Source organism: Empidonax traillii, unplaced genomic scaffold, assembly GCF_003031625.1.
Source record: "Empidonax traillii isolate 1590-97213 ecotype Southwest subspecies unplaced genomic scaffold, ASM303162v1 scaffold1201:size224149, whole genome shotgun sequence".
Taxonomy (NCBI): domain Eukaryota; kingdom Metazoa; phylum Chordata; class Aves; order Passeriformes; family Tyrannidae; genus Empidonax; species Empidonax traillii.
In genome coordinates this window covers 205,422-212,975 of record NW_020956394.1, presented here as the reverse complement: position 1 = coordinate 212,975, position 7,554 = coordinate 205,422, and the positions used below count along the sequence as shown (strand labels likewise).

Here is a 7,554-nt window from a genome sequence, read left to right as displayed (position 1 = left end):
GGTGACTTGCAAAAATGACAGTACCTAATTAGCCCCCCCCTATAGACAGGAGTACAGACATCACCTCTGTTCCTTCTTGTGGCACTGCAGTGTCAGACAACTGGGATATCAGTGTTTTATGTTCCTGAAATGTGAGCTGAAGGAGCCCTCTAATCCGTAATTTTAGCATTTTAGTTCTGAAAGCACCATTTGTGGTAATTCTCAGCTCCCAGTCCTATCTGACCCTCAGAGATAGTTGGTAAACTGCCAGATGTGTGGACATCTTGATTATTTCGTTTTAATATGCAGAGTTCCTTGCTAAGCAGCCTTTCTCAGATGCTGCCTTTGCACCAGGCCGTAATTAGGAAAGAAGTGTGAATGTGTTTACAGACCACTGTATCCAGCTTTCAGAAATTCTTTTCTTTTCCCAGCCTTTGAATCTTTAAGAGGTTTGGCAAGTCTGCTTATGCATGTTTCTGCAGACAATAGAATGCTGATGCAAATTGAGAACAGCAAGCAGAATGGTTGGGTGTTGTTGCAGATGGGGGGAGGATGTCTTAATAAGGGATTATTGCATTTCATTTGTTTGCATTTGGATTTTAGTGTGAGTTGGGACAAATGTTACTGGTGGGGAGCTGGAAATGGCAGTTTCAGATTGTCCTGTCTGCTGGTACCTGAAGGAGAACGCAGATTTTTACCTTTGGGCTTCTGCTTTTGACCACATACGGTTCCAAGAACAGAAATCAAATTGAACTGAAGAATTTCTGGGGACAAGGGAGGTACAAATGATAAAGCAGAGGGTTTTTTTCAGAGCAGTTTGGTTTCCAAGTTCCCGAGGCTATATTAAGCAGAATAATCTAGGCTTTTGCAACTCCGTGGATGAGATTATGATTATGGACATCATGTCGTGCCTTAAGCTCTTTTGTGCTTTATTTTTTTTTCTTGTGATTAAACAATCCGTTCCTTTTTCAAGCAGAATGCCTTGGGGATGGCCCAGGCTCCTCAGATGTGTTAGGCTGATGCCCAGGGTGCTGTGAAACCCTATGTCTGATCAGAGTTTGGAGAATCGTGGCCCTTGTCTCTGGGTGCAGGGAAGTTGTGCCTTTGGAGTGAGGCTGATGTGCCTGGGCATGAGAAGGTGGTGAGGAGCCCGTGGGCAGTTCTGACACCAGACTTGTAACTATGCCCAATGAATTTGCAAGGTTTCTGTCCCTGCTAATGCTGCTGAAAACCCCTTTGCCAGCAGTGTCAGAGAAGCCTTTCCCTGGCTGGGCTGTGTGCACACGTGCTTATCTGGGAGCTGAGTTTGAATTAGCCTGAATACTTGAGGCAATTGTGATAACATTTTGATATTTTCCACTTCCAGTTGCAGGCTGGGATTTCATCCCCAGAGATCCACCCCCTCGATTCTCAAAGCTCCGGCGCCTTTTTCCTCTCAAGCGTCTCCAAAAAGCTGGAAAATGCACTGACTGACTGCACAAGGTGAGGGTGACTGCACAACAGTAAGTCCTGTCTTAAAATATCTTTACAGTATTGCAGTGCTGACTGACTTGTACTCCCTTGACTTGGCAGCAGCCAGTTGGGTTTGTGCCAAGCTGGTTCAGGCTGGCACTTGAGGCTGCCTTCCTTTCATTCTCAGTAGGTAGCTCATCTTTCTGTGTTTGGGCAGCAGGGAGAAAGTGTGAGCTGAAGTGAGTTGTAAATGAACCTCGTGTCTTTCTGGCAACTTTGGGAAGGTTGAGATGTTGTGTTTCTGTGAAAAAGTGATGTATAACCCAGGAATAAGCAGGAGCCTCTCAGTCTTGTAAATCACAGCAAATAACAACTGAGGTGGTAAAGAATCAGTGGTACTGCTTGGACTGATGGGTTTTTCAAGTTGAGTAACAATTTACATTTGTCAGCTGTGGTAGAGGTTTGTTGCTCTAGTGTATCAAAGTGTTCAGTGCTTTGCTGAAGTATTTGCTGTGGTGTGAGAACCTCTTGAAGAGTGGTATTGTCTCCAGCTTAGAAAAGTCTTCAGAGTTTTGTAATGCCTTTCTTATTACATATTCTTGTTTATTTTCTTATAATGATCTCTCTCTGCCTTTATTGGGAGTTGGTATCTGTAATGTGGCAAACAACCTTTTGTCTCAGCTCCCTCAAGGCCAGCTTGTACTATGGTTTGGTTAGAGTGGGAAAGTTCTGGTTTTTCTGCAATGTGAGATTTACAGTTTGTGTTTAGATGCCATAAATGTAAGCATAAAAGAGTTTCAAAACTTGCTGGCTTGAATTTGTACATCTGGAAAGATTAATTGGTCTTAATTTATGGCAAGTACCTTTTACCTTTGTTCAATTTAAATGTGCCAAGTGCTGTGTAGGAAAATGTGAGGTGGGACTTGGCAGCAAAAACAGAAGCAGAAAGGCAGGTCAACCGTGTCTGACAGAAGTGCTGGTGCCTGTTGAAGGTAACCCCGAGGGAGGATTGTGTCAGGAGTGTGATGATGACTGAGGGACATAATGCTTAGACACAATAAAAACGTTTAGATACCAGGACAGAATCAAAGTTTAGCAATGGGCCTATAAATGAAGTCAGAAAGCCCAAACTCAGTTCCTGTAGCTTGTAAGTTTTGTAACTCCTGTCAGTTCTTGGGTTTTGTGATTCTTGTAGTTCTCTCTGATTTTTGACTAAAAGATTTTCTTGGATGATTTTTGTGTTGTGCTGTAAGGAAACATCTGTTGGCAAGGGGGTATCTGAACATTCTAGGGAAAGGATCAAGTGGGAGCCACTAGTGCACAACCAGAATGAGGGGCAAGCAGAAGGAACCAGTGGCACATCTGCTGGGTCAGGGGATCACTGAAGTGATGGAAGCTGATGGAAACCTGAGCTCTGGTGCAAATATTTAATGGTTGAAATTGCTCCATGAGAAGATTTAGGGAAGTGTTACTTGTTCTCAGGTGACTTCTCTTTGAACAGTGCTCTTAAAATTCTGGTTCTTCTTGCACGCTTCCTGAGAGCAGAGGCTTTGTTTGTATTAATGGCTGTGGGGGTCCAGGTGCCAACCAGATTTTAATCCATTCTGCCGAACAAAAAGGCAAGAAATAGTAAATAAGGAACAATGGGATTTAAGTTTCACAAGGCACTTGCTTTTCTGTAAGGAATCCCACAAGACAGAGCGTTCAAGTATTGGGAGGGGCCTGGGCAGAGAATGTGTCCTAAAAGTTTTCATGTCACAGCTTCAGCTGGCTTTATAAGAACACTCCCAGGGGAATGGCAGAAAAACACCTTGGTAGTGGGACAAGTGTGTGGTTGAGGTCAACTGCTTGTGCAGCAGTTGTTGGAGATTGTTTAATGCAGATGAAGGGAGTGTGCCGTGAGCTGGGGGGTAGAGGTGCCCTGGGGATCCGAGCAGGCCACTGCTGAGGCAACTGTGAGGCCAGGCCGTGAGAGTGGCTGGGTAATGACTGTGAATATCCGTGCAGGAACAGCGTGTTCCTGCCTAATGCCATTATCATTCCTTTTCAAACATGAATTGCAGTTTGAAGCGTTACAAATGCCATCTGCCTATGAGGGCAAAAAGAAAACCTTGTTATTTTTTGTTGAAAGCTAAAACCAAAACATTGTGTTCCATGTGGATCTTCATACAGTCAGCCATTGCCTTAATTTCCCTGGAATAGCATTGCCAACCTGCCAGGTTTTCATTTAAGGCAGTGATTTCTGAAGATCTTTCTTGTCTCACACCCTTATCAGTAAAAGCTTTGTGAGCACACACTCCCAAACTGTGTGTATTATTTATAAATTATACACATATACTGCTGCACTAACACAAGGCATACACAAAAAAAGTTCACTTTATTCCAGTACTTTGTTTTAGTGGCCACAGATCCAAGGGGGGGAAGTGCATTGTTGATTGTGCTTACTAAATCATGAGACTGATTTTCCACTCTCATGCACTAACTATGCAAAGGTTCTTCTTGGAATTCATCTAATAAATTTCCATCTTCCCTCATGTCAATCAATTGTTCTTGCAGGCTGAAGGGAAGGTGTTGCTTTCTTGTCTTCTCCTGAAACTCTTATTTTGGAAGATTTAAAAAGAAAAAAAAAATATTTGAAGGTTAGGAAATTATGTACAGCTTTCAGAGGTTTTTATAGGTGAAGTTTAATTTTCACCAACAAAATCACCCAGCAGTGGAAACATTTCCAAGTATCAGTTTTCAAAATAGTCTGTGTAGAACGAGTTTCTTTTGAAAAACAGTTACTTTGGTGCTCACTGTTAAATACCCAAGGTGAAGCTGATATTTTATATGAAAATATCTGGTAGGTAGCATAGCACTGACAGCCAGCTGTCATCACAGCAAAGATGAGCAAATTTCGAACAGTTGTCTTTGTGGAAATCCCCCCCCCCCCCAATGTTGGGTTAAATGTGATGACTCTTGGAAGCACTTTGCCACAAGGTAACTAGCAAAACTCAGTGGGGGAATATGGATTTCTTGGCCACTTCCCATCTTGTTACAAAGTATTGTAAAGATGCTACTGTTGAAAAATCCTGTTTTTATAAAACTACGTAATCAGTGACATCCCGCAGCACTTCGGGCCCCAGTGTTGCTGCGTTGGTTTGCCTGTGAAGGATGCAGTGAAAGAACTTCATGTGGTGATGGAGTGGCTGCTTTAACTGGAATAACAAAATGAAGGGATTGCAGCGTGGAGGTCACAGATAGAACCACACAAGTGTACAGTGGCAGAGTTTCCCCATAAAACATTGTTTCTATCAAAGAAATAACTTACTGTTGAGAATCTGTGGAGTCTCCTCAGATCCATCTTTGCCGTGGCTCTTGAGAGCAGTTGCAGTTCATCCCTGAAACAATGCAGCCCTCACTGTAAGCTGAGCTGTGTTACAAACATCTGCACACCCAGCCAGCAGCACAGCAAACCTCCCACACTCCACTGGTTGTTCTGATGCTCGTTTCTTCAAATCTTCAGCTGTTTTCCATGAGTCTTCCAGCAGGATTTGCTGACAAAGGAATGGCGTGTTGTGTTCCATGTGTTGTTTCAGCCATATTTTACTGCAGCAGGAAGCCCAAAGGCTTCTCTGATGGTTGATCCCTTTGTCCCTTTTGCTGCTATAAAATAAGGAACCTTAAAAGAGGCTTTTATTTGCCATGGCTTGAAACCAGTGGTGCAGAAATTGGAGAGATTTGTCCTCGCCTTCTGGGTGCCTAATTTTGAAATGTCTTGCTGATCATGATGGCTTCATATTATCATTATCTAATATGTCAAGGTACAGTGTGCACTTAGGGGGAGGTTCATCATTAATGATGACAGATATAAATCCATCTTTCAAATAGCCATCTTCATAATTTTTTTTTTTTTTTTGGCCAACTTTTTGTCAGATCTGATTAGATTGTTGATTTTTACCTCATAATGTGTGTGGCAGGGAGCTTGCACTGGGAATAGGGAGTGAGTTGTTGCACGTGGCTTTTGAAGCAAAAGCCAGATCTGTCATGGCATCTGTGTTTCTCCCATAATAACACTGCAGAGTGTGTGGAATCAGAGGTGATTTCAGCAAGATTGCAGTTGTAGGGAGCCCTAAACCACTGGTGCGTTTCCCTGGTTAAAACTCCTTGTTTCCCCTTGCCTCATATCACTGTACTTTAAAATAGGGTATTTATTACATGTGTTGTGACAACATGCAGATTTTTAGAGGCGTGGCTTTGTGCAGTGTGGCCTTGGGTCCTGGCAGCTAAACTTTTAGAAATAAGCATTCCCAAATAATTGGAGTTTTGTTTGGTTTGTTTGTTTGGGGTTTTTTTGTTTTTTGTTTTTTTTTCCACCTGGGACTTGTAAGAAGGGACAGCAGTTCTTGCAGTTTGTGTAGCAGCCAACACAGTGTGGTTCTCATCCTGCCTCAGGCTACAGCAGATAAATTCCCTGTACCTGCTGAACATCTGCTATCAGGCCCCAGTTGTGCCCTGGTACCCACCCAAAAAGGGTATCTGGTCATGTACAGCTCATCTCTCTGTGGCTGCCCTGTGAGCTGCAAGGGCTCAAGTGCAACTTTTAGCCCCTGAGGAAGATGCAAAAGCAAGGTGGGATTGCAGATAATGGTCCTCGGGTGAGAAGGATAAAGCTGGGAGTTGGTTTTTGAAATTTGTTTACGAGGCACTTAAAGCCAAAGGAAGAAATGTAGAATGAAGACACAAAATAATAGAATAAAAGGAAAAATGAGAAAAGCATTTAAAAAAAACCCCAAACCAAACTGTAGTTACAGCTTTGTAAAGACTGAAGATTTCTGGTAGTGTGTATTGACTAGTTGTTTTTTTCCTGGATTATATACATGTCAAATTTCTTGTTTAATGTTTGCCTTTCATTATTTAAACTAAAGCTGTATTATTGCCTGTGAAATAGTCTTTGCATTACTATGGCCAGATACAGAGAGCAGCCATCTCATCATGGGAACAGACCTTAGAGAACAGTTGTATTGTGGACCAACACTGGTTTCTAATATCTTAAATAGATTTGTTTTTTTTTCCTTCTGAAGTGGAGTTGTTCTGTAAGAACTCTCAAATTTGTCTTTCTTTTATTTGGAATATTTTTCTTATGTCTTCTGTGGGACACCTGTGACAGGTGACAAGTGAATCAGGATGCTGCAGACGTGGGCAAGTGAGATTTATCTTCCTTTTGGGCCTCCAGTGTTTAGTAGAGGTCAGTTTTCTTTCCTCCTGGTCACTCTACAGATGCTTGAAGTACTTGTGCTTGTTGGGAGTTGAGATCTGAGCAACTCAGACTTCAGATATCTCCAAGGAGCTTAGAATTAGAAAAGCTTTCTCCTGACAACATACAGGGGATATTCAACTAAGCAATGGGAAAATGCTTCTTTATAAGTGATAAGCTAATGAAAGCCTAGTCTTTGTATTAGTGTATTTGTGTTAAACAGTTCTGAGATTTTATGGAGAAGTCTGCAGGGTGCTGCAGCTTAATTTCAGTTTGTTTGTACTGGAAGCTGGTGGTTTCCAAACCTCGTGTGTCCTCACTGCCTGGTGACAGCAGAGCCCTCTAGGAAGGATCCAACACCCAGGATCAGGCACTTGCCTACAAGAAGGAGTAGGATATCCAGGACTGGACAGGTCAGGCACAGGGGAAACGCTCTGGCACATGTTGTTGGCTTGTTTGGGGGCAAGTCGTGCAATACTGGTTCCCGTGAAGGAGCAGAATGTGTAGGCAAGAGACAGTTCTTACCAGGCAGTGGAGAAAAGGAACTTCCCATAACTCAGCTTTGAAATCCTTGAGTCAGAAAAAAGCCTTGTTTACCCACGTGCTCTCCTTTTCCCAGGCTCACTGTGTTGTCCTGCTTTAGTTCTGCTCTGTAAAGATTCCAAATACACAGGAACTTATGGTGGTCCTGCATAAAAGCAACTGGGGGCAGGAAGAGATTTGCCAATTCTAGATCTGTTGAAAACCTCACACTGAATGGGGTGGGTACAGTTTGTGAGTTCTTCTCCACTGAAATACCTGTGTTTTTTAAGGTGCTGTTAACAAACCCACGAGCTGGAAATGCAAAATAGAGAGATGGTTTAGGTCTCCATGGTGACTGTGGGGTC

At 42.8% G+C, this 7,554-nt stretch overlaps 1 protein-coding gene across 4 annotated transcripts in view; it reads left to right on the top strand.

Annotated features, from left to right (window-relative positions):
* Window positions 1–7,554, top strand: part of LOC114069158 (talin-2) — a 125,318-nt gene that overhangs the window by 4,230 nt on the left and 113,534 nt on the right. For 3 of the 4 annotated variants that reach the window (XM_027905765.1, XM_027905766.1, XM_027905763.1), the window contains exon 2: window positions 1,346–1,461. The gene's annotated coding sequence lies outside the window, so the exon portion shown is untranslated. Of the gene's footprint in view, window positions 1–1,345; window positions 1,482–7,554 lie in introns of all 4 variants that reach the window. The other variant, XM_027905764.1, reaches the window with a different exon arrangement.